The sequence below is a fragment of the Pristis pectinata genome, chromosome 21 (assembly GCF_009764475.1).
Source record: "Pristis pectinata isolate sPriPec2 chromosome 21, sPriPec2.1.pri, whole genome shotgun sequence".
NCBI classification, from domain to species: Eukaryota; Metazoa; Chordata; class Chondrichthyes; order Rhinopristiformes; family Pristidae; genus Pristis; species Pristis pectinata.
The window spans coordinates 13,183,858-13,211,339 of NC_067425.1; the positions used below are offsets into that span (position 1 = coordinate 13,183,858).

The window sequence follows — 27,482 nt, forward strand, 5'->3', positions numbered from 1 at the left end:
CCAACCATCAAGTATGGATGCTTCAAGATGGCATCAATAGTACTAGTGCCTATGAAGAGCAGGTTGACCTGCCTCAATGACTACTGTCTGGTAGCGCTTACATCCGTTGTAATTAAGTCCTTCAGGAAGTTTGTTACAGCTCGAATTAACTCCCCCATCAGTAAGGACCTGGACACACTTCAATTCGCCTATCGACATAATAGCTCCACAGCAGATGATATCTCGCTGGCTCTCCACTCTGCTCTGGACCACCTGGGCAACTGGAACATTTACACCAAGCTGTTGTTCATTGACTACAGCTTGGGGGTCCGCACCATCATCCCCTCAAAACCGACTGTCAAGCTCCAAGACATCTGCACCTCCCTCTGCAACTGGATCCTCGACCTCCTCACTGGGAGACCACAATCTGTGCAGATTGGAAACATCACCTCCTCCTCACTGACCATCACCACAGGCACACCTCAGGGCTGAGTGTTTAACCTCCTGCTCTACTTTCTCTATACCTACGATTGTATGGCTAAGCATAGCTCTAACACCATCTACAAATTTGCCGATGACACCATTGTTGTTGGTAGAATCACGGATGGTGACGAAGAGGCATACAGGAGTGAGCTAAGTCAGATGTTTGAGTGCTGCTGTAACAACAACCTTGCGTTCCACATCAGCGAAACCAAGGAACTGATTGTGTACTTTAGGAAGGGAAATCAGAAGAACAAGCACCACTCTTCATTGAAGGGTCTGCAGTGGAAAGGGTGAGCAACTTTCTGGGTTCCTGGGTGTCAACATCTCGGAGGACCTATCCTGGGCCCAACACATAGATGCAACCATGAAAAAGGTGCCCCATGTCTCTACTGTCCTAGAAGTTTAAGGAGATTCAGCATGTCATTGAAGACCCTGCCGAACTTCTACAGATGTGCAGAGGAAAGCATTCTGACTGGTTGCATCACAGCATGGTATGGAAACTCCAATGCACAGGAACACAAGAGGCTGCAGAGAGTGGTGGGCTCAGCCAATTCCATCACGGGTACAGCTCTCCCCACCATCGAGGACATCTACAAGAGGCGATGTCTCAGGAAGGCGACATCCATCATTAAGGACCCCAGCCATCCGAGCCATGCCCTCTTCTCGTTACTGCCATCAGGCAGGAGGTACAGGAGCATGAAGACCCACACCTCAAGGTTCAACAACAGCTTCTTCCCCACTGCATCAGGTTCTTGAACTGCCCTGAAAAACCTTAATTCTACCTCAGACTATATTTCTTTTCTCTCTTCTTCAGCTTGCACTAATGTCATAATGTTTGTTCTTGCTTATTTTGTCATGTAAGCTATGTATGATTTAAGTTCATTTATGTTAGTTTATGTTTGCCATGTTTGTAATTTACTGTGCTGCTGCTGGTTTGCATGACATTTATACTATGGGTATGTATGCCCAAGCCAACCAACTTGAACTTGGCTTCTAAAAGTACCCACCTACACCAATCCGAATCACCAGCACTTGGTCCATAACCTTCTATGCTTTGGAGATTGAAGTGCTCATCCAGATACTTGTTTGATGCCCTTGCAAGAGTTCCTCTTTCTACAACTGGATAGACAGGAATGAAACCAGAAAAGCTTCTTTAATGATCAAAGTTTAGGAAAAAGAGTAATAATTTACACAATGAGAAAACAATGTAATGTAACAGCCAGCTGTGTAAGAAAGGCCAGAGCCAAACAGATATCATTGACATTATAACAAAACCACAACGTTACTGCAATGATCAACAAGGAGATGTCAAACATTTATTTCGGTTTAGAATCATGCCTCTAATTTCCTCATGAGCTGAAATGGCGAATCACTGAGTAGTGCGTGGGTGTAATTTTCACCTCAACTCATGTTCTTGCACACATCATGGAAATAGTTATATATAAAGATGGGCTGAGAATTGTGGGTGATTGATTTTGTTTTTAATCAGTGCATTCACAGAATCTCAAAACTGTTCAGTTTTTCAACTGTGCATATAGTGAGAACCTGAATTATGAATGGAGAGAAATCAAGATCTTTTGACATTAGATTACAGTATGTACTCAGGAATTGCTTCATGTTGGAACTGAATACCAACAGAACATTGCAGTGAAAGGTAAGATTTCAATTTTGAATCATAAACCACTTGTATGGACTTTTAAAGGATATTGATGCTTGGAGTGCATAATGTCTAATAGTGAGCATTTATTCTTTACTTGCACAATAATGGGAAAGCAATTTTCTGGAATATTTACTACTAATTACTGTAAGTGCAAGGTTTAATATCTTGTTCTTAATAAATCTGAGCTGGATGCTGACTTTAATTTGTAGATGATGCTGTATGTGTTAGAGCAACATACCTATTGCCCTAAAGAGACAGAAAGGGAATTGAGGAAGAGTTTCATTTATTTGATGCCTTTCACATCTTTACAAATGGAGTACTTTCTGAAGTGAAGCTGCTGACAGAAAGTAAGAACCTGCCTTTCAAGGGTTCCACTCAACCATTCCCTTAGAGGAGATGTTATGCAACATTAGGCACCTTCACTCACACCGAAGAAGAAGAGAGAATCCCTTCTACACTGCTGGGACTGTTTCAGAGCAGTGGGGACAAGCCTAGAAATAAGCTGGCTAGCCACAAGGATAGCCTCAGTGTCTGCCAGGGGAAGGAACCCAAAATACTAGTTACACTAGTGTTGAAATAAATGTGGAAAATCAGATATATGAATGTGATTTCACCTACAATTAACCACAGTGAAAAGGAGGAGTGTATCCCGTTTTCATTCAAAAGGCAATGCACATCTTTATGGTCATTTAACCCTTTGTGGTCTGGAGTTTTTGCTTTATCCACTCACTGAATGGAGATGTCTCTGGCGACATGGCATTCATTCTCCATCCCTAACTACCCTGAACTGGGAAGGCAGCTAAGTACCAACCACTTTGGTGGGTCTGGAGTCACAAATAGTCCAGACTAGATGAGGATGCCAGTAAGGTCTTTTGTAAACCAGATGGAGTTTTACATGACATTCTGATATTTTCATGATTACCGCCACTGGTGCTGGTTTTATTTTAAATTCTGATTTTATTTAACTATTTGAATGTAAATTTCACTCACCACTTTGTTCCTCATCTGACCCCACCATGTTGGGATCTGAACATACCTCTGGATCAATGATCCTTGTCTCTGACGACTAACCCAGTAACTTAACCATTAAACACCCTCAACAGGAATCAAAGCATTTCTCTGTTAGCCCTCCCTCAGATTCCTGGACTTTAAAAAAGTTCAATGAGGTCATCTCATATTTAGAAGGTAGAGGAACAGGAATAACTTCCCTGTTAATACTGCACTCTGTTTCAGCTGATGTATGCAGTAGGTTTTGACAACAGTTTTGGTATTTAAAAGTACCCCAGAATAATGAGAGTTTAATGACGGATCCACCTGACTGTGAGAATAGGGAGATGTTACCTTAATATGATAAAATCAGTTTGACAATCAGGTGTAAACTGAACATGAATATTGCTTTTCCCTTGTACTACCTCAATGCACTGATGTGGTGAAATAATCTGTATGGATGGCATGCAAAACAAAAGTTTTCACTATACATTGGTACATGTAAAAATAATAAACCAATATTAATAATAAATAATAATCATTCAGTCAGGAATATTGGGGTCTGCAATGCATGGTTGAGCAGCAGGCAGTACTGTTCAAATCTTTAATAGGTATAATTTGTTTTTTCTTCTATGTTTTAATGGAGGATTATTGAGATGTAGGAATAATAACGTGGTAAAATAACACAAGAGGCCCAGTGCTATTAACCTTGCAGAACATGCAATAATGATTCCATTGCTAATTGAACCTATGGGCAGAGAGAACATTTTAATTGCTTTAGTAAAGTTTTCATTGAGGTTAGGAAAATGAACCAGACTGATTGAATTTTTGGATTAATACATGATTGTTTCTTAGTTCCTTGCTTAAAGTGAGTAGCGGCTGAACGATATAAACCTCTATTCTATCTCTCCGTGTTAATTTGAGATAGCCTCTATCAAACTCAGCATAGTTCACAAACCAGTTACCTGTGTGCTTTTAAAAAAAATGCAGAATATCCACGTGCTAGAAATGTTGTTGATTATTGGAGATGTCAGAGATTTCTGCAACAAAACCAACACAATTTCATCACAACTTGTACGGATCTTCGATCTGACATGTTAATTCTGTGTCTTTTTCCACTGCTGCTGCCTCGCCTGCAGTGTGTTTCCAGCATTTTCCGTTTTTCAATCCCAGAGTCTTGGGCCTGCCCAGCTGGAGCCAAGGCAACCAATGATGGAACGATTAAAAGTAGGAAAGTGCATGATGTTAGAACACACGTGTTCCAGATTTTTGTTCCGTAAAATATATTTTATTCATAATATGTGCCATAAATACATTCAGGAGGTGTTTTTACCAACAAATGTGTTTCTGAAAATCTTGAAAACTCCACACTCAAGGATAAGTAACAGTTAAGAATCCCCCAAGTTTAGAGTATCAGGCCCAGTTCACACCACCTTTAACGAATGGAGGTTAATGCAGCAAAAAATATGCACAGTTGTGGTTACTTTAAATAGTTTATTTCAAGAATGGTTAATCAGTGGTTTTGCCAAAGAATATTTTGCTTTATGAATTCAGCTTTGAAACTTGAGAAATGAAGTTTTAATTATATTAATAAAACATATGAATAGTTTTTGAATATTGCAAAGAACATTTAATATCAAAAGAGTTGATATTCACTTATCTTGTGCAGTTGGCGTACTTCTTGTGCTATTATATGGTTAAAGATTACCCTCTCTCAGATAACTCTGCCACTTCAGCTGGGAGCCTAGAATTGCCATGCTGCTTATACCTATCCATAGAATGGACGGGCTTGTATTGGCAGCAGAGAGGTTATCCATTCAAAGCTGGCCACATCCAGCTTCCAAAAGATAGAAAACGGTTGCTGGGAACCCCCCCATCAACTGGTCATACTGTAAGGAAAGTTGGTACATGACCACAGGAGACACAGGAGACTGCAGTTGCTGGAATCTGGAGCTAAAAACAAACTGCTGGAGGAAATCAGTAGGTCAAGCAACATCTGCGGAGGTTTAAGAATGAGAGGGGAAAGATTTAAAAGGGATCTGAGGGGCTTCTTCATGCAGAGGGTGGTGCACGTATGGAACAAGCTGCCAGAGAGAGTACTTGAAGCAGGTACAATAACAACATTTAAAAGACATTTGGATAAGGTTTCTCCCCATTATCTTTAATATCTGATTGAATTGGAGGAGATAGTCTCCAAATAAGGATAATAATTTGGCCTCACATCCTTGAACTTCAAATTTAGCTAACAGTCTTTTATGAGGGACTTCATCAAACACCTTCTGGAAGGTCAACCGAATGACCATCCATTGGAATTCCTCCCCACTACTACTTCAGTCACCCCTTCACAATATGTAATCGCTTCCATTAGTCATGACCTGCCCTTTACAACTCCATGTGCGTTGTTTCCAAGGAAATGAATGTTTTCAAGGTCTTTAGTGAATTTAACTTCAATCATTGACTCGGGTAATTTCCTGGTCTAAAGTTCTCTGGTTTCTCTTTCTCCCTCTTTACATATGACATAGAATCAGCCCAACCTAAGGTTGTAAAGGCTCTTTACAAATGCAAGGGTCTCTTTTAATGGATACATTTATTTTTCATACCTTCTGCTGAACACATTAGGTGAGATTACTTGCTTGGTTCCAAATAGCTGCTGCCATATATGACTCTGATTTTGGTCACCAGCCTGTGGCCAATGTTTCACTCCAGGAGGTCACACAGCACTACCTGGTGTCTTTCATTAGAGAGTAATGTGTGTCCATATTCTTGTGACTGGAACTTGATCCGTTGGCAATGCAGTGTCTTCTTTTATTTCGAACAAGGGAGTAGGATTGGTTGGAGCACAGGGTCACCAAAGCATCCACGGCCCTCTCCTCAGAAAGCAGAGTTCCACTAAAAAAGAACAGACAACCCAACCAAACTAAAGCATCCACGGCCCTCTCATCAGAAAGCAGAGTTCCACTAAAAAAGAACAGACAACCCAACCAAACTAAAGGCTGGGCTTCTAGTAAAAGATGACTGGAGTGATCAAATAGTAATAAAAAAAGCCCAAAATGTCAGGTATTTACTACTATGAGAACAAAGTTAAGTAACATTTGGGGGTTTGTCACCAATTCAGCAATGTGGTGTCCACACATCATGGGAGCTCTCATGCAAATGCCATTAACACCCATAAAAAGAAGGACCTGGCCTGAGGGGCTGAATGGCCTACATCTGTTCCTATGTCCACCCCCAAATATGGTGTCAGAATTGGGCCGAGGCCAACCCAGCCCATTTTATTTTCTGAGCCTAGACTATGGAGGATTGTGACTCCAAACATACACAGTTAGAATTCAGCAAGGGCTTTGAGTCAGGGCAGATCAAATTTGACCCAATCTCACCCTTGCAGAACATCAACTATTTTCTTGTATTTCTCTGGGTCACATACATCCCCAATGCTATTGGGCTGGACTCCATTCAATTTTGGAGAGCTTACCAAAAGTAGATTGTGCATGTAAAACAGAGGATAAGCACCAAGAGCCTGTTAACTATAGAAAATGTTTTACCACAAGGACGGCAAGTTCACAACCCATTTGTAACCAAGTTGCATTATCCGCTGAAGGTTCTCATCTAGAATATTTCCCCAGTTGCCTGTCCTGTAACTGCCTTTGCATCATCAGCAAATTTCAAAGTGTTACACATGATCTCTTTATCCAAATCATTGCTACAGATGGTGAACAGCTGGAGTCCCAGTCCCAGTACAGCAGCACCCCACTGGTAGCAATGTCCAACTGGAGGATTGCTCATCCATCCCTTCTCTCTGTTTCCTGTGCATTAACCAATCCTCAGTCCACGCCAGGACATTACCCCCCAACTGGCAATGCTTTGAAGGTTCTCACACAAGCCCATTTTTTAACCATATTTCTCAACTTTTAGACTCTTGAAAGAAACATCAGGGCACAGTACAGAATATTATGAGCATTAGTATATCTCCAGGCACAGCAATACTTGCTGTGGTTTTATTCACCAACTGCACTGGATTCTATAGAACAGTGCTTCACTATTAATGAAAACACATTAGCAACACAGGTTATGTTTAGCACAATCTAACAGTTATGATGTACTGAGGGGATTATGGGGGTGAGAGGGAGCAGCTCAATATCAAGTGCACCAAGTTTAATTTGCCCATCTGCACCTAGAGTCATAGAGTCGCATAGCCACACAGCACAGAAACAGGCCCTTTGGTCAACCACGTCTACATCAACCTTTGTGCCCTTCTACACCAATCCCATTGCCTGCATTAGGACTGTATCCTCGTGTGATCAAATGGAAGAGTTCACTTCTCGCATAGACTGGGAACAGCTCAGTCAATAAGGGGAAGGCATTTCTCAAATGCATTATTTCAGAAGGAAACATGCTACCTTTTGTTTAGTGGTGAATAATAACACGATCAGCTTGTATTTATCTAACGCCATTAGTATCCTAAAACAGCACACGTGCTTCACACCAATAGTATCAAACAAAAATGTTATACCAAGGTATAAAGAGGTGCTGAGGCAGAGTGTTTTAGAAGGAGGAAAAAGAGGGGAGAGAGGCAGAGTGGTTGTGGAGGGAATTTCAAAGCTTATAGCCTTGGCTGCTTAAGGCATGGCCAGCAACAGTCCAAGGATTAAGACTGAGGCCAGAACAGAGGTTATCGTGGTAGGGAGAGGTGCTGCCATTGGAGGGATTTGAAAATGAAGATGACGATTGAAGTCGAGGCTTTGCTTAACTGGGAGCCAAGCAGCAAACGAAAGGGAGATTGGTGAACAGGATGTTTTAGCACGTGGAAGAATTTTGGCTGACTTCACATTTACACAGGGGTGAAGGAGTTGATTAGCCAAGGACAGCTTTGGAACAGTCAATTCCAGGGGTGCAAAGATACGGAGAAACGTCTGCAGTGGCTGATCAGGAGTTGGGCGGGGCCCTCTTGGTTAGGGTCTGGATACAAGTTTGGCTCGAGCAGCCCACTGAGGTTACAAACAGGATTGTTCCACCTCAGACTGTTGCCAGAAGGGGGATCTCTGGGATTCGGGGCTGCTGCTGAGTCTAAAGGCCCCAGCTGTGATCCCCCCAATATATAGCGGGAGAGAGTCTCTACACTTCCAGAACTTTGGCTGATTGTTCCCAACTTTCCAGGGGTTAAGACAGACAAACCTGCAGAGGCTGAACATTTCCACCCTGGGATTTAGGATTAAGGTAAGGCCAGGATGAAGGCAACTGGGGCACAGGCTCTGTCTCCCCCCCATAATCATCATGAACACCGTGCATACCAGCAATACCTACATACGTTTATAATGTGTGTCTGTGTAAAGTGGTCCGCAAAGGTGGTCAGATTTAAATTCCTGCCTTCTCTCCTGGGTAAGGGAATCGCAGATGTGTTAGTCATTTCCCAAAGTCCTCTGCATTCAAGAATTACACCCTAGGAATGCAAACTCTTGCTCCATTTAGGATGAGCAAATGGGGGAAACCAAACAGATACAGACCTGCTGGTTTAACATTGTATGTGGAGAAGGTATCACAACTGATCATCAAGCCCTATGTTGCACAGGCACTGGTTAATGGGAGAGCTCATGTCTGACAAATCCAGAGTCATCATCCTGAGGAGATCACTAGCACAGTGGATTTGGCAGTGTCTGTGTCACACTTATGAATATTCAGAAGGGATTTCATAAACGAGCACACAAATGGTTGTCAACAATGCGGAGAAACCAGGGAAGAGATGGCAGCCATGTATATTGGGTCAATAATTAGCTGGAAGGAAGGAGGCAGAGAGAAGGGAAGAGTGTTTCACTCTGTCATTGGCTGGGTGTGACATGTGGTGTGCCTGGGATGTCAGTATTGGGACCTCAGGTTTTCCAAGGTGCACTGTAAAGGAATGTCCAAGTTCGAGGCAACGTGCCCAATGTGGATGAGAGCAGGAAGTTGCAAAGAAGATAAGCAGCAAAGCAATAACATTGAGAGTGGGCAAATCCATAACTGTGGAAGTCGAGGGGAGTGTCGGCTCAACCGCTCCAAGTAGGATGATCTGGAATTATTTTCTGGAGAGTGTGAAGGAGCAGTAGGATTCGGGTGCAATTTACACAGATCACTAGTAGGGACTATAGAGGCATGAAGAGTAACAGAGGAAAATCAAATCTGAATGACCTTCATCCAAAAGAAATTAGAATTCGGAAGCGAGGAAGTTTTGCCACAGTTGTGCAGGATATTGGCTGCATCCCATCTGGAGGGCCGTCTACAGTTTTAGACATTAAAACTCAGGTAGGGGGTCGAAAACAAACCGTCCAGAATGGTCCAAGTTATGGATTAAATGATAAGGGCCATATGCAAAAAAAAATCAATGTCTGGTCCCTTAAATTTACACAGGAGGCTGTTTATCACATGAGAAAGGGATTCCAGACAGAAAGGCAATTCCTTCTGTGGGGAATCCAGAAAATGAGGCATTAATACAAATGAAAATTACAGCAGAACCAGAAAGTATTTTCTCATAAGAACTGTACATCTTCCTCCCTCAAAAGGCTACAGATTTGGGGACAAATGTATTTATTGAGATTGAGATTGGTTGTGTCTTGTTTGGCAGGGGGTATAAAGTAAAGGAATGGAGTTAAGGTGCAAGTTAGGTATAGTTGGATTGGAGGGTAGAATATGTTTGAAGGGCTGAATGGCCTTTACTCCTTCTCATTGGGGTGTAGATACAACAGGAGTCGAGATTGGGTACACAATGTACTCATTGATAATCATCAGAGACATCCCATATTATCACAGATCACATAACAATTTGCTGATTTGAAAGATCTTTTTTTTCATTCAATATTAGACGTGTTGTGTGAAGGAAAGTTTGTCCATTCCACATTTTAAAAGCTGACATATTCTTTCCCTAAAGGTCACGAGACAATGACAAACACAGGGAAGTAGCTTAACAATATACCTGGACAACCTTACGCCTGGAAACACTCCTGTCCTAAAGTAAAGCATTCTGGGGACAATCTCACAAGTATAGTACCCAGCAGAATTGAGAAGTGTTAGTAAAAGTTGTCCCTTCTCCAACAAGAAAGTCCATGAAAGCCCATCAGTTCCACTTACTCATTTTCCCTACCCCAATCCCAGCTCAGTCCCCTGGTAGAGCCCGGTGAATTTCTGCACACATCTGCTGATGTCGGCAAGAAAACATTCAGCCTTGTGGTCCTAGATAGGCAATAATTGCAGGAGTTAATGCCCACAAAGTAGCCACACCCACCTCCTTTGACGCAAATAAGCTTGATTTCAAGAATAGAAACAGTAAATACTGGAAATACTCAGCATGACTGACAACGTCGTAGAGACATAATATCCTGATGAAAGATTATTGACCTGAAGCATTAAATCTGTACCTCGCTCCACAGATGCTGCCTGACCTGCAGAGTACTTCCACCATTTTCTGGGTTTATTTCTGATTTTCATTTTGCATTTGAGGCTTGTTATTCAGCTTGTCTGTTGTGTGAAATTCCATTTTTTCTCTTAGGGTTGTAATATCATGTGCTTGTAGACAGAAATCCCAAGTTGTTGCATTTATTTCAGGACGGAGTCAATCACAAACACTGTAACAGCACATACTGTCCAGGAGCAAGGTGTTCATGCCAGCAACATCTGGCTTTCCATATTTAACTGCACACGTGTGGGTTCCAGTGGCTTCTGTCACGATTTACTCTTTAATGGCTGCACTATTATCATTAATGCACTATTGGGGTCGGTGTTTTTGTTATAATAACAGAGAGAAACTTCCCCACAGGTTTGCTGTGAATGTCACACAGCAACAGTGCAAATTAAAAGAAAAAAGGCTTGCATTTGTAAAGCACCTTTCACAATTTGAGATCATCCCAAAACACTTGTCAAAAAATGAAGCACTTTTCAATGTGTAATTTGTGATGTGGGAAACTTAGCTGCTCTCTTGCTCACAGCAAGCACCCATAACACAGAGGATGTTAAATGCCAAGATCTTACAATTCAACCCCTTTTCATTGCTAGAGCTACATTGGTTGCATTGGATGGAGTTACAGGGAGATCCCTTGTCAATAGTGATTCTACTGCCCACTAGTGGGAAACCAAGCCACAATTACTGCACGCAGGCAATTACTGTAGTTGATTTGTCAAAGAAATATCTCATTCCGCATCTACTGAATGAATATTATTTCAATATCTTTATGAATGTTAACAGTCTGCCAAATCTGATCATATCTTTAAGATTTTCAGAAGTACCGGACAACCAGATTAGGCAGCAGAACAATGGTGGTTATGTTAATAGAGGGCTAAGAAAATGATACTGAGACACAAGTTCAAGACCTCACCTTGGTTACTAGGGTTATGTAAAAAACTGGAGGTCTGAGCAGTGAAGCTGACCTTCTGCAAATGGTGGTGAAATATGCCATAGAGCTTCACAGGAACATCTTCAAACAAAACTTGACAATGAATCACATAAGGCTATAAGGATAATTGGCCAATAATTTGGGTCAAAGAAGTAGATTTAAGCAGGGGAAAAGAGAGAAGAAGAGAACTAGGAAGGGGTTTGCTCAGTTTGGTGCTTGGTAGCTAAAGGCATGGCCGCCAATTTTGGAATTGATTAAAATCGAACTGGGTCCGAAAGCCAGATTTGGAGGAGTGTTGGGATTTTGTAGGGCCAGAGAAGATTCCAAAGCTAAGGAAGACAGAGGCCAGGGAAGGATTTGAAAACATGGATGAGAAGTTTAACATTGAGGCATTGTAAATGAAAAGTAGTGCAGGTGAGGAGGAGCAGGGGGAACGATCATTGGGACTGGGGCCAAGTTAGGACCCAGGTAGCAGCAGGTTTACCTCTCACTGCCTTGGTTGAAGCAGCACCACCCGGGTCATTCTCTCTTCTCCCCTCTCCCATCAGGCAGAAGATACAGGAGCCTGAAGGCACCTACCACCAGGCTCAAGGACAGCTTCTATCCCACTGTGATAAGACTATTGAACGGTTCCCTTATACGATGAGATGGACTCTTGACCTCACAACCTACCTTATTCGACCTTGCACCTTATTGTCTACTTGTAATGCACTTCCCTATAGCTGTGACACTGTATTGTACTACCTCAATGCACTGTGTACTGAATCAATCTGTATGAACGGTATGCAAGACAAGTTTTCCACAGTACCTCGGTACAAGTGACAATAATAAACCAATACCAATATGAATACTGATGGGTGAAACCATTCAGGAAGGCAAAGAACAACAAGCAAGAAACTACTGGTGCTGGAAATCTAAATATAGCAGAAAATGCTGGAGATATTCAGTAGGTCAGGCAGTGTCTGTGGAGAGAGAAACCAAATGGATGTTTCAGATTGATGACCTTTCATAGAACTGACGAAAGGTCGCAATCTGACAAAAGATCGTCGACCTGAGCCACTAACTCCGTTTCTTGCTCCACAGATGCTGCCTGACCTGTTGAGTGTCTCCAACATTTTGTGTTTTAATTTCAGAAGGATAATTGTCATGTCTGGAGGTGATACCACCTTAAGTGAAAACTTCAGCAGCAGGGGAATTGAGGTGGGGCAGGTTCAAGCAACTTTACAGAGTTTGGAAAGGTGGTATAAATACGTGGTGCTAAGCTCGCTACATGGTCAAACAGAAAGTTACCAGACAGACACAACATATTATCTGCACTAAATAGTCATTCATTGATGCATTTAGGAATGATGAGATTAAAGCCCTGAGATTCTTTGACTGCAGGTCTGGTTTCTAATTGTAGCTGTCTGGAAGACTGGCAACAAACCTAAAGAAATGTTGATCACTTGGTCGTGATGAGAGAGAACAACTGAGGATATATCCTTTGGGGCTCAGGTTGGCAACCAGACTCTTGAGTCAAAAGACAAACTGCTGGAGGAACTCAGCAGGTCAAGCAGCTTCTGTAGAGGCAAAGGGATGGTCACGTTTTGGAGTCCTGATGCAGGGTCTTGACTCGAAACATTGACCCTCCCTTTCCCTCCACAGATGCTGCTTGATTTGCCGAGTTCCTCCAGAAGTTTGTTTTTTTTTGCTCCAGATTCCAGTACCTGCAGTCTCTTGTGAGTCCAGACTCTTGAATCAGTCTAGGACTTCTTATGCTCGCCAGCGCAGGGCAGAGAAAGGTTGGGAAAGAAGTTGGACAGAGCTTGAAAACCTGACGTTACAAATGTGTCCACCAGATGGAGCTCTCCACCATGATGACCAACTGCAGCGCAACAGGATCACAAGTTACCGCAAATCAAATAACTACAAGCACTGGAAGTCTGAAATAAAAGCAGAAAATACAAGAAACACTCAGTCTTGGAGCTGAAATGTTCACTCTGTTTCTCTCTCCACAGATGCTGCCTGACCTGCTGTGTGTTTCCAGCATTTTCTGATTTTATTATTGATTAGCAAAAGTCTTTTTCTTCTTCCCCTTCGGCAGTCCCTTAGGATCAAGGATGACTTGCTTCCACTCTGGTCCTGTGTGTTCTGGGGCGTGTAATGAGGCCCATGTGGGGCAGGAGCTGGCCGCAGGGATGGGCAGGTGGGTAGTTTGTGAGATGATGTGGACCCTCTCCCACTTACACAGGGCTTCTGTGCAATGCAAGGTTCTCAACACCATCCTTCTCCACCTGAGGGTTCATGCATCAGGAATTGCCAAGGGTTGTCAAGGAGGCTTAGAGAACATCCGTGAATCAATTCCTCCATCTGCCTGGTAATTGCTCACAACTAAAGTGTCCATTTCAGGAGTCTGGTGTTGAGCAGGGGAATAAGGCCTCACCAACAAGCCTACTCTGTGTAATGGAGGCCTCAGTGCTGGGGGCGTTGGTCTGAGAGGGGACACACAAGTTAGTCTCTCATACTTCTGGTGAATTTAGAGGATTTTATGCATTTGAGGAGACAGGAGGAAGTATTTTTCCAGTGTATCGGTATTGGTTCATTATTGTCACTTGTACCGAGGTACAGAGAAAAACTTGTCTTGCATACCGATCGTACAGGTCAATTCATTACACAGTGCAGTTACATTGAGTTAGTACAGAGTGCACTGAGGTAGTACAGGTAAAAACAATAACAGTACAGAGTAAGGTGTCACAGCTACAGAGGAAATGCAGTGCAATAAGGTGCAAGGTCACAACAAGGTAGACTGTGATGTCAGAGTCCATCTCATCGTATAAGGGAACCGTTCAATAGTCTTATCACAGTGGGATAGAAGCTGTCCTTAAATCAGGTGGTATGTGCCCTCAGGCACCCGTATCTTCTACCTGATGGAAGAGGAGAAAAGAGAGAATAACCCGGGTGGGTGGGGTCTTTGATTAGGCTGGCTGCTTCACCAAGGCAGCGAGAGGTAAAGACAGCATCCAAGGAGGGGAGGCTGGTTTCCTTGAGGCGCTGGGCTGTGTCCACAACTCTCCGCAGTTTCTTGCAGTCCTGGGCAGGTGCATGTCCCGAGATATGTCCAGGGCTTTGAATCAAATCGAGGGCAGCAATCACTGCTGTCCAGTAGACCATCAGGTTTATGCCTGATCCGAGATCCTGGGCTTCAACTGCCCTTTTCCTCAATCGTCTAAGGCTGCATCAGCCATTGAGTTCATTGATGAATTTCATCATCCCTGTCTGCTTCACTGAGAGGTGGCTCCTGAGATGTAGGAGATCGTCCACATTCTCCAGGGCCTCACCATCAACTTTTATTGTTGGAGGGCAGTGTGGGCCAGTGGGGGGAAGGGTTGCAGGTTGTTCGAGGACTTTGGTCTTGCAGTGTAAGGCCCATCCTCTTGTATGCTTCAGTGAACGAGTCAATGGACTCGGCCTCTGACCACACCCAACACTAGCTCGACCACTGAGCTTTGGATGACTCTGGTTCCGGACAGCAGTCACTACTGGTTGAAGAGTTTCCCATGAGCTCCAGGGATTCATTCTACTTACACAGGAAGTTTGTTGGACATTTTGTGAGAGAGATTGAGTGAAGTGCCAGAGCCAGGACAGCCTGATTTGACACCAGTCTTCACTCTATTGTAGACCTGAGACGAAACCAGCAAATAGGCTGTCAGGCTAAATCAGGCAGGGCCTATTGTATTTGGTGGAGGAGGATACAGAAAGGTTGACAAAGAAATTGAATGGTTGCAATTGTGGAAGTGGCCATTAGGTGGAGATAAAAGGCAGTGCAGCTGCCCAGTTACTAATGGGAGAAGGGCAGATCTAAAATAAAGCATGTTTCTGGAAATATACTTTTAAGAGTCACAATATAATATGTGACATGAGGAATGGACTGGAGCTATGCCATTCCATTAGATTAAACTGTGATTGAGATGCATAGGTGAATAAAATTCAGAAGTGAATAAAACTAGAGGACATAGTTTTAGGGTAAGGGGTAAGAGATTTGAAGGGGAACTGAGGGGGACCCTTTTCACCCAGAGAGTGGTGAGTACCTGTAATACACTGCTAGAGAGAGGGATGGAAGCAGAGTTACTAGTAGCGTTTAAGAATTGTCCAGACGAACACTTAGAACATAGAACACTACAGCACAGTACAGTCCATTCGGCCCACAATGTTGTGCTGACATTTTATCCTTTTCCAAGATCTATCTAACCCTTCCCTCCCACATAGCCCCCCATTTCTCTATCATTCATGTGTCTATTTAAGAGTCTCTTAAATGTCCCTAATGTATCTACCCCACAAGCTCTGCAGGCAGTGCGTTCCACACACCCACCACTCTCTGTGTAAAAAAACTTACCCCTGACATCCCCCTTATACCTTCCTCAAATCATCTTAAAATTATGTCCCCTCATGTTAACCATTGTCGCACTGGAAAAAATTCTCTGACTATCCACTCGATCTATGCCTCTTATCATCTTGTACACCTCTATCAAGTCTCCTCTCATCCTCCTTCTCTCCAAAAAGAAAAGCCCGAGCTCGCTCAACTTAAATCACCCAGGTATAGAAAGCTGCGGACGGAGTGCTGGAAGATGGGATTGGAGACTGAAGAGACTGCAGATTGTGGAATCTGAAGCAACAAACAATCTTCTGGATGAAGTCAGTGGGTCGAGCAGCATCTGTTGGGGGAAAGGAATTGGCCGAAACCCTGAATCAGGACTCTGAAGCAGCGTAACCCGAAACATCGACAGTTCCTTTCCCCAGTACAGATCCTGCTCGACCCTCTGAGTTCCTCCGGCAGATTGTTTGTTAATACAGCTGGATGCCCACTGGTCGGCATGGACACAGTGGGCCAAATGGCCATTTTCCATGCTGCATGACTCTATGATATACTTAAGGCTAATCAGCGTCATCAGGGTAAGACCCGGCCGATTAGAGAGGCCAGGCCGAACCCAGAGTCAAACCAGCCCAGAAAGTAGGTGGGCTACAAGGTCAAGGTCAGGGATCTGCCGGAGCAACCCCACCAGTCGGATAATGGTGAGGGCCATTGGCCTGAGCTTCAGGCCCACCCAGGACACAGGCTTTAACTCTGGGCCTCTTTCTGCACAGGTCTACTTTACGAGCACTTGGCCTGAGCCCTAGTCCAGTCCAGAGTATCAATGAAAATTGGGTGAACTCAAGAGCCAGGGTCTCCTGGTAAGTGAAACATCAGTAGAACATAGAACATTATAGCACAGGCCCCTCAGCCCCTCAGCCCACAATAGGATAGCGGTGGTCAGGAGATTGAAGCCAGAGCCCATGGATTTCCTTGAGGGGCTGCAGGAACGCTACTGCCTCCTTCAGGCTGACAAGGAAACAAGAGAATTTCTTAAAAAGGAGTCTTGCCTTGTTGTTCCTCTTCTGGTCCTGTTGCTCTTCAACAACGAGTGTCCTGCCAAGAATAGCAACGGGTACAGGTGTACAAGAAGTTAGGAGGCAAATGACATATTGGCCTTTATTGCAAGTGGGTTAAGCTCAGAAATGGATAATTTTTTTTTTCTAATTGTACAGGTTGTTGGAGGGGCCACACCTGGGGTACTCTGCACGATTTTGGTCCCCTGATTTATGAAAGGATACGCTACCTCTGGAGCCAGTCCAGAAGAGGTTCATCAGCTAGTTCCTAGAAAGGGGAGTCCTATCGTAAATGGCTAAAAAAAGTTAGATCTGTATTATTTGGAGTTTGCAAGAACGAGGTGTGATCTTATTGAAATCTATAAAATTCTAAAGGTAGGCATTGAGATGTTCCACCAGTGAGACAGTTGCAGACTCTGTCTATACCTCTCACTGCCTTGGTGAAGCAGCCAGCTTAATCAAAGACCTCACCCACCCAGGTCATTCTCTCTTCTCTCCTCTCCCATCAGGCCGAAGATAGAGCAGCCTGAGGGCAGGTACCACCAGGCTCAAGGACAGCTTCTATCCCACAGTGTTAAGACTATTGAACAGTTCCCTTATATGATGAGATGGACACTACCTTGTGACTTTGCACCTTATTGTCTACCTGCACTGCACTTCCTCTCTAGCTGTGACGCTTTACTCTGTATTGTTACTGTTTTTACCTGTACTACCTCAATGCACTCTGTACTAACTCAATGTATCTGCACTATGTAATGAATTGACCTGTACGATCGGTATGCAAGACAAGCTTTTCACTGTACCTCGGTACAAGTGGCAACAATAAACCAATAGTTATAAGACAAGGTGGGTAGGAATTTCTACTTGCAGAAGGCGGTGAATTCTCTACCCAGGAGGTTTGTGGAGGCTAGATCATTGAAAGTATTTAAAGTAGAAGCAGATACGCTTTTGAAAGGTCCGGGATTTGAAACCATGTGGGACTCTGACAGAAGAGGAGTTGAGGCCGAGGGCAGGTCATCCATGATCATGTCACATGGTGGGGCAGGTTGGAGGAGCCGAGTGGCCTACCCTGCTGCTATTTTCCTGTGTCCTTGAACTTGGTAAGGCCGTCAGCGATTGGCCAGAAAACATTTGCTAAAGGCAGCGCAAGAACTGAGTGAGAAACCCACTGCAAGGATTTTAACATCACCTCCCCCCACCGCCTAAAGCCCTCTTCTCATTGGGTGAGAGGGACAAGGGATTAATGCCTGAATTGTGGTCTGATTTAATATGGTAAATTCTCTGAATGTGGAGGAACTCACCCATTAAATAACATCTTCACCAAATTTATACAATTCGTACTCAATGTGCCCACAAGGTTCGCATTATCGGAGACAGGAAAGTAGTTCCGCTTTTTTCTCCCATCTAAATCCAATTTTTGGATTCTCCATTAATTCTAACACAGAGGACAAAGTGACAGTTCGAGGAAATCTCAGCCTCCGTACACCTCCCAAATGACTGTGCTAAGTCATACCATAGCTCACTCCCTGAGGTGGTAGGTAGGATATTCCAATCCCCCCGACTGCATGTGCTCATCCGTGGAATTGGTTTTTGTCTTAGTCCTGCCTTTCCTGAAATTCTCCCAGGACATTCTCTCCTAACTCACCTGTGGCACCAACTTCAGACCTCAACAGATCTAAGTGAGGATCTGGCTTCCAGCGGGTATCATAATTGCTCCAAATTGGCCACAGTCAATTTAACAAAGGTCTTACTTTGCTCTGCTCCGTGGTTTGCATGCCTCAGAACACGTGGCTCACTGATTGTTACTGTGAATCTTGGACCACCTGCCGTTAACTGTTAGCTCAACCCAGTCTCTGGCAGAGAGCGAGAAATGTTCAGTGCCTTTCCACACCACTCGATGTGATCCATTTGACACTGCCTTGTATCCATAGCAACTCTTACGTCATTTGAAGGTGACGGCAGATAGAGAAGAGCGGGTCTGGAATTCTTGCGCAATGTGGCGGCTTTGAATCTGAATAACTCTGACTTCCTGACAGCCTCAGTGCAATTCAGTCATTTAAATTACCAGAGGGATTGAACATAGAACATAGTACAGCACAGAACAGGCCCTTCAGCCCACAATGTTGTGCTGACATAGCTAATCCCTCCTACCTATAGAATGCCCTTATCCCTCTATTTTCCTCTCATTCATGTGCCCATCCAAGCCCCTCTTAAAAGCCCCCAATGAATGTGCCTCCACCAACCCTATCACTTTAATCCTCATGAACAGTCACGAAAGCAGGACAACAGGTCATTTATTTCTTGTTCTTGTGGGCAACATTGTGAAGCACATTCAGTTGCACCAGTTCCCTGTTTATTTATTTTTCCCTTTAGCTTTTTCATATTTTCTCACGACATAGAAGGCGGCCATTCAGCCCATCAAATCTAAGCCAGGTCTCAGAGCGATCCGATCCTTTCAGTCCCATAACCTATCAGTCCCATAACCCACTTATTACCCTGTAACCTCTTCTCTCTCACATGCCCATCAATTCCCCACTCCCCACCACCCCCAGTGCTCCTGTCACACTAGGGGTGATTCACCACAGCCAACTAACCTCGCAACCAGAACACCTTTGCGACGTGAGAGGAAACCTGTGAGCACCCGGGGAAAACCCACGCAGACAACATGCAAGGTCAGGATCAAAGTCAGGTCACTGGAGGGGTGAGAAGGCACTGCTGCATCACTGTGTCAGCCTGCAACCTTTGGGTTTACCAGCAATAACTCTACCTCTTTCTTTGCCCTCAGGGACCTAGGTGGGGTTAACAGGCTCACGGGTTAAGCGATGAACCCTTGTCACTGTAAAACCTATTGAGTAACCCTCATGGTGTTACAGCTGGAAGATTATACAGTTTGCAGCTAATGAATAGTTACTCAGTTGCTCAGTAAACAAACAGTGCCTTGGCCGAACTATAATCATTAACTTCAATATTTTTCTTGAAATAATCAAATTAGCAAAGGCATTTCTACTGCATTATCGCCTCCCATCATTCACTTGATTCTCAAAGCATTGTTCAATTCTTGCACACTGTGGCAGCTTTGGATCTGAATAACTCTGACTTCCTGACAGCCTCGGTGCAGTTCAGTCACTTAAATTACCAGACGGATAGAACATAGAACATAGAACAGTAAAGCACAGAACGGGCCCTTCAGCCCACAATGTTGTGACGACATAGCTAATCCCTCCTACCTATAGAATGCCCTTATCCCTCTATTTTCCTCTCATTCATGTGCCCATCCAAGCCGCTCTTAAAAGCCCCCAATGAATTTGCCTCCACCACCCTATCAGGCAACACATTCCAGGCATCCACTATTCTCTCAGTAAAAAACGTACCCCTCACGTCTGTTCTGAACCACCTCCTCTCACCTTAAATGCATGCCCTCTGGTATTGGATCACTCAATAATGGATAAAAGATATTGCTTGTCCGCCCTACCTATGGCCCTCATAATTTTATACACTTCCAATGGATCACGCCTCAGCCTCCGCCGCTCCAGAGGAAAGAGCCCGAGTTTATCCAGCCTCTCCTGATAGGATGAGGCAGAGAAAATCCTGTAGATGCTGGAAATCTGAAATCAAAATACCGGGAATATATCACACATACAAAATGTTGGAGGAACTCAGCAGGTCAGGCAACATCTATGGAGGAAAATAAACAGTCAATGTTTCGGGCCAAGACCTTCATCAGGGCTGGGAATACATGACATGCTTTTAAGGTTAGAGGGGCGAAGTTTAAAGGCAATGTGAGGGGCCTGTTTTTTTATGCAGAGAGTGGTAGGTGCCTAGGGTAGTGGTGGGAGCAGGCAGTTTGGTGGAGTTTAAGAGGCTTTTAGATAGGCACGTGAATATGAAGGGAACAGAGGGATATGGATGATACACAGGAGGAGGGCATTTAGTATAAATCGGTATCAAGATTGGCACAACATCGTAGGCTGAATGGCCTGTCCTATGCTGTACATGTTCTATACAAGCCAAACAGCATCTGCAGAGTGCTTACCTGCCCCCGTCAACATTTCATCTCCCTGCTCCCTCATGAGTTTCCGTCATTTTCTGCCTTTGACCCGGAAAGTGGAGATTAACTACCTATCACTTTGGTGCTGCCAATCAGACGAGTCTTTTAAAAAGACCCTCAGAACACCAGTCTCCCTTGAGTGAAACGTAGTGGTTGGAATCGTTATAATTACCTGGGATCTTCCTCAACACCCTGCTGTGGATGCTAAACTTTTCAAAGTCAGGTAGCATTGAAAAACCTCCCATTGCGTATCACAGACATTTTTTATTTCCACCACAGCTGAATTTTATCCTCTGCTCCTCCCAGGCTGGGGATCTCTGGAAATAGATGCACCCATCCCAGTTATAGGTGAGATCAGTTGATGATGCCACATTGCTGTGGGTCTGGACTGTGTGAGATAAGCCTTCTCACCAGACCATGGATGAGGGGGGATTTCATTGAAACCTACCGAATATTGAAAGGCCTAGATATAGTGGATGTGGAGAGGATGTTTCCAGTAATGGGAGAGTCTAGGACCAGAGGGCACAGCCTCAGAATAGAAGGATGTCCCTTTAGAACAGAGATGGGAAGGAATTTCTTTAGCCAGGGGGTGGTGAATCTGTGGAATTCATTGCCACAGACAGCTGTGGAGGCCAAGTCATTGGGTATATTTAAAGCAGAGTTGATAGGTTCTTGATTAATGAGGGTGTCAAAGGTTACAGGGAGAAGGCAGGAGAATAGGGTTGAGAGGGAAAAATAATTCAGCCATGGTCGAATGACGGAGCAGACTCGAAGGGCCGAATGGCCTAATTCTGCTCCTATGTCTGATGGTCTTATGGTCTTAGACCAGGTGCTTCACATCACTTGTTATGAATATTATAAATCTGACATCAGAACACTGAGCCTTTGTTCTTCCAATCCCCCAGATAATCTGCAGCCTCTATGTTTTGACAAGAAGAGACTGTTCAAATCATATGTTCAGGACATGGCATAGAGCATAGAATAGTACAGCACAGGATCAGGACCTTCGGCCCATGATGTCTGTGCCAAACACGATGCCAAATTAAACTAAATCTCTTCTGCCTGCACATTCGTTCCCTGCATATTCATGTGTCTATCTAACAGCCTCTTAAACGCCACTATTGTATCTGCTCCACCACCACCCCTGGCAGCCATGCCAGGCACCCACCACTCTTTGTGTAAAAAAACCTGCCCCGCACATCTCCTTTAAACTTTCCCCCTCTCATCTTAAATACATGTCCTCTAGTACTTGACATTTTTACCCTGGGAAAAAGATTATGACTTGTCTACCCTATCGATGCTTCTCATAATTTTATAAACTTGTGTCAGGTCTACAGCCATGTTATGTACTCAATGGCTGCTGAGGCTCTCTAGGGGCAGTACACTGCCTGGTTGCTGTCTCAATCCCCATCTACCTTACTGGACAGGTTTTGGTTGTGGGGGTCATCTCATTAGGTCCTTCACAGCAGGGAAAGACACCATGGGAAGTGAGTCTGGAAGATCTGGTCCTTTGACGATCCAGAAGTTTCATGGCCACGGTTCCTGAAATAAGTGCTTTATTGCTGATTTATTTAATGAACTGAATTTAGATTTGGACATCTGCCTAGTTCATCAGTCCTGGCCTCTGGACTGGCAACCCAGTGAGGTAACTACAGTGTTATAGAGCACTCAGTAAGGCATCATAACCTCGGAAGACTTCAGTGTTGTGTGCATATTTTGTGGATTCACTGTTTCTTTAGCTCCAGACCAACTTCCAAATATTTTTCTTCTCATTTAACAACAGCTTTTGTTTTTTTCTGGTATTAATTACTTTTTATTTTCCAAGCATTTTCCCCATCTCGTTAACTCAGTATTCACTCGAGGTGCATGTTGGACCTTGTCTGTTTTTTTGCAAATAAAATGCAAGATATGTGAAGGCTCTTTAACCACTCGACTGGCTTTTAGAATGTGTGGTCAAAATGCTCCCCATTCTTTCCAAAGCATTGTTGCACCCGGTTACTGCTTCGGCGATTTTTCTTCACCACCAGCTGTACTTCCTGTGCCAATTGTCAAAACCCACAAGGAATCTTAAAGTGCAGCTCAGCAAAGATTCACGGACCCTTCCCCTGAGAGCCTTTGGTCCACAATAATCTTTCAATCCGTTCTTTGAATGTGGCAGTTTGTGGGAAACCTTTCTTCTACCTCCGACAAGAATCCAACAGATACCAAGTCTGCTTCCTTCCTTTCAATGCTAAGTAGTGGGGACCGCTACAGTTGGTATTGGTATTGGTTTATTATTGTCACTTGTACCAAGATACAGTGAAAAACTTGTCTTGCATACCGATCGTACAGGTCAATTCATTACACAGTGCAGTTACGTTGGGTTAGTGCAGCGTGCATTGATGTAGTACAGGTACAGAAATTACCAGAAACATTCGTCAGGCTACTCTGTGTCAGTCTAAGGAGAAACAAGGTTGATGTTTCAGACCAAAGGGAAGGGATCTGATTGGTACCACTGTGTCCTTTCTCCGTGGCGGCTGCCTGATCAGCTGCATTTTTTGCGCATTTTCTACACCTTCGATTTCCTCTCTTGCACAAACAAACCCGTTCACCAATCAGAAGTAAGAATATTGAGAGCTCACCAAGAGATTTTACAATGTAATTGCTGGTCTAATGTCAGTGGCTCGATTCCAGCTTCATGATGTGACTTGAGTCATTGGAAATAATTCCATTCAGAGGGTTAGTAAATTCTACTTTGTTAAGAAATTGAGCAGGAGTTGGCAATTTGGCCTTCCACTGTTCCATAACATGGATCCCCTTCTACCCCATTTACGTTTTCTCACCGTCTTCCCATGGCCATAGCCTTAATACCCAAATACTGGTCAATCTCAAACTCAAATATACACAATGAATGAGCATTTATGACCTTCACAAAAACTTGAGAACTTCTGCCTACCCTGAGACATGACCCCATGTTGTACAGTCTCCAACCTCAGGAATCAACCTCCAGTTCTTTTTGAGTTTCTCCATCAATAAGATGAGCTTTCATTCTTTATATATCCAGAGAATTAATCTTCCCTCCCCAGACATCTCTTCTCATGGTCAAACAGCAAGACTCTCAGAGGCAAGGCTTTTGTTTATTTGGTATTTATTTGGCATTTCCATATTAGTTTTAAAAAGGGCCTTACATTCCAGTTTCTAATGTTGGTCAATTGATTTCTGAAGTGAATCATTCTGTTGTTATTAAGTATCTGTCTGGCTCATTTAGTAGCACTCTTGTCCTTGAGTCAGAAGGTGGTGGGTTGAGCTTCAGCTATCAGCGTTGAGCACAGTGCTGTAGGGATGGTACAATGTTGGAGCTGCCTTCTTTAAGATGTTAAATGAAGCTGCTGTTTGCCCGATGAGATCAGCAGGGAGTTCTTCTTGAGCTTTGGCCAATCTCACTAGAAGTATTTTGTTTGGTCATTCATCTCATTAAACACATGTGGAGGTTTCCTTTGAGGAAAATTGTTTGCCTTGTTTGTTTACAGACACAGGCGCCATGACTGGACTTTGAAAATATATTTCATTGGGTGCTTAATTGGATCATCTGGATAAGGTGATCTATAAATATAAGTTACTCCTTTTTCAAATTTGCATTCTTTGCACTTTCACATTAATAAAGCTTTGCATTATATATGTTTGCACAATTCAATATTTATATTTTGGTTCAGGCATGTTTTTCAGTTATTATCATTGTATCATTTTAAAAAAAATTCAGGGAAATGCATCAACTTTCAGTTTCTACAATAACCTGCAACTAAATTAGATGAGATGGACTCTTGACCTCACAATCTACCTTGTTGTGACCTTGCATCTTATTGTCTACCTGCAATGCACTTCCTCTGTAGCTGTGACACTTTATTCTGTACTTTGTTATTGTTTTAACCTGTACTACCTCAATGCACTCTGCACTAACTCAATGTATCTGCACTGTGTAATGAATTGATCTGTACAAACGGTATGCAAGACATGCTTTTGTACCTTGGTACAAGTGACAATAATAAACCAATGTCAATACCAATAAATTAGTCATGACACTAATAATATCCATATATTCAAAGCCACCCTTTCACCCTTTTGTTTCACTGTTCTAGATTATTTTTCCCTCATGTTACTCTGCGTAGTCCAAACATTACGGTAAGAATGCAAACTCATGGTGAACCACAATTGACCTAAGTTCCTATGCCAATATGCTGTGATGCACCCAGTGTCATTTCTGTCCAAAATCATCACAAGGTAAAGAATGAGTAATGTGTAAAGTTGAAGAATAGGTTGCAAGGAAACTACAGAAAGGGCTGATCACACGTACAAAGGGTGTATGGATATATATGCCATAGGCTACAGTTAAGGGTTAAATCTCTTTAAGGTACAGAATATAGAGGTCATATTAGAACACGACAATTTGCAGTATTTTGCACATGTTTGGTCATTTCATTTAACATCTTATCTTGTATTATATATAGTGTTTGCACTTATTTGTGGGATTTGCTCGGTTTTAATTAACTCTTTAGAAGGACTCTAGCTTGTGCTGCTCTATGAACCTTGACATGGTTGGGTACAGGCTAAACACAAGGAATAATTATAAGGGATAACAACCTACACCAGTCATGTAACAGAAATAGAAATGCTGGAAGAACTCAGCTGGTCAAGCAGCATCTATGGAAAGAGGAACCCCAGTCAACGTTTTGGGTCTGTCATCCTTCCTCAGAACTGGGGTGGAGGAGTGTGGAGGGGTTACACTTTTCAAAGCAGAGCTGGAGGGAGGAGTGAGATGTTACACAAACACCCACATAGAGGTAGGTTAACACAAGATCAGCTGATGAAGAGGGTGAGGACTGACCATTAGCAAGACATTTTAAAATGAGTAAGGGATTAAACATGATAATGGGAGACAATGTGAGAGCAGTTTATCTGAAGTAGGAACATTCAATGTTCATTCCAGAGGGTTGCAAAGTGACCAGTCAGAAGATAAAGCTTTGTTCCTCTAAGTCATGCTGGGCCTCACTCTAGCAGTGGAGAGGTTGGAATAGAGAGGGATTGGGAACAGGAAGCTCAGGATCACCATTGTGGATGAGCACAGGTGTTCGGCAAAGCGATCACCCAATCTGTGGTTTCTCCTGTGGAGGGGAGGCCATATTGTGAACACCAAGTGCAGAAGACTAGGTTGGAATAAGTGCAATTGCTTCACCTGGTTTGGTTGTTTGGGCACCTGGATGGTGGGAAAGGAAGACGTGAATGGAAGGGTGTTGCACCTCCTGTGGCTGGATCTAGACCGAAAGAAAGAGGGGAGCCAGCCCATATAAAAAGGTGAAGGGAAGGGCTGACAGGTGATAGATGGATCCAGGTGAGCGGGGGTGGGGGGGGTGGGTAATAGGCAGATGAGGGAGGGAGGACAGTAGGAATGATGTCAGAAGCTGGGAGGTGATAGGTGACAAAGGGCTGAAGATGATGAAATCTGATAGGAGAGGAAGGTGGAGCCTGGAATAAAGGGAGGGAGGTGGGGAGGGGAACCAGTGGGAGGAGTGTGTGGCTGATGGGGAGATGGAGACAGTGGGGGAGGAGAAACAGGTGGGGTGATGGGGGCCAGGAGGAGAGAAAAAGGGAGAAAAGGACAGAGGGGGAGCGGTTACCAGAAGTTTGAGAATTTGATGTTGATGCTGCCAGGGTGGAGACTGCCCAGGCGAAATATGACATTACTACCCACCCTCTCTCTTCCAGTCCAGATAAAGGGACTGGACCCGAAATATTGACTGTCCATTTCCCTCCACACATGCTGCCTGACCCATTGCATTCCTCCAGCAGATTGTTTGTTGCTTCAGATTCCAACATCTGTAGTCTCTTGTGTCACCATTACAGAGCTTTGCTGAATCTGGGTTTTTTCTTTTAAACTTTCCCTCTATGCGGAGCCAATGATGGAGCAGGTATGTCCTGGTGCTGTACAGCACAGAAATAGGTCCTTCAGCCCACCCCATCCGTGCTACCTGTTTGCCCATTTACACTAATCCAATTTGCCCACATTAGGACTGTGTCCTTCTGAGCCTTGCCTGTTTAAGTGTCTGTCCCCTCAGCCTGTTGTTCTGGGGGCTTCCAGGAGACCTTGATCAACTCCCCCCAGCTTCAACTTCTTATCTCCTCCAGTCCCACACCCTTCATGATATTTCACCTAGCCACATGGGTGAACTGTCTCTGAAAGACAAATGAGCACCAGTAACCTAGCCTGGCTCCTACATTGAGAACTGGGGCATAATGACATTGGAACAGATGGCAAATTTATCCCCTCACGCCAGCATCATCATTCAATAATGTCATGGCCTCTCAGTGACCTAACTCCATGTAACCACATGTCCCTTAATATATTTGATTAATTTATTGTACCTGATTTAAAATTAACAACTGACCAGGCAAAAGCTGAATTTTGTCGAGGCAGTTCGCAAATTTGTGGGCTGCACGGTAGCGTAGCGGTTAGCGTGACGCTATTACAGCGCCAGCGATGGGGGTTCGATTCCCGTCGCTGTCTGTAAGGAGTTTGTACGTTCTCCCATGT

The 27,482-nt window shown here is 43.8% G+C and overlaps 1 long non-coding RNA gene across 1 annotated transcript in view; it reads left to right on the plus strand.

Annotated features, from left to right (window-relative positions):
- Positions 1–1,999: 1,999 nt before the first annotated feature.
- LOC127581378 (uncharacterized) overlaps positions 2,000–27,482 on the plus strand; it is a 45,735-nt gene continuing 20,252 nt past the window's right edge. The window contains exon 1 of the long non-coding RNA XR_007957945.1: positions 2,000–2,116. This is a non-coding gene — a long non-coding RNA (uncharacterized LOC127581378). The remainder of the gene's footprint in view (positions 2,117–27,482) is intronic.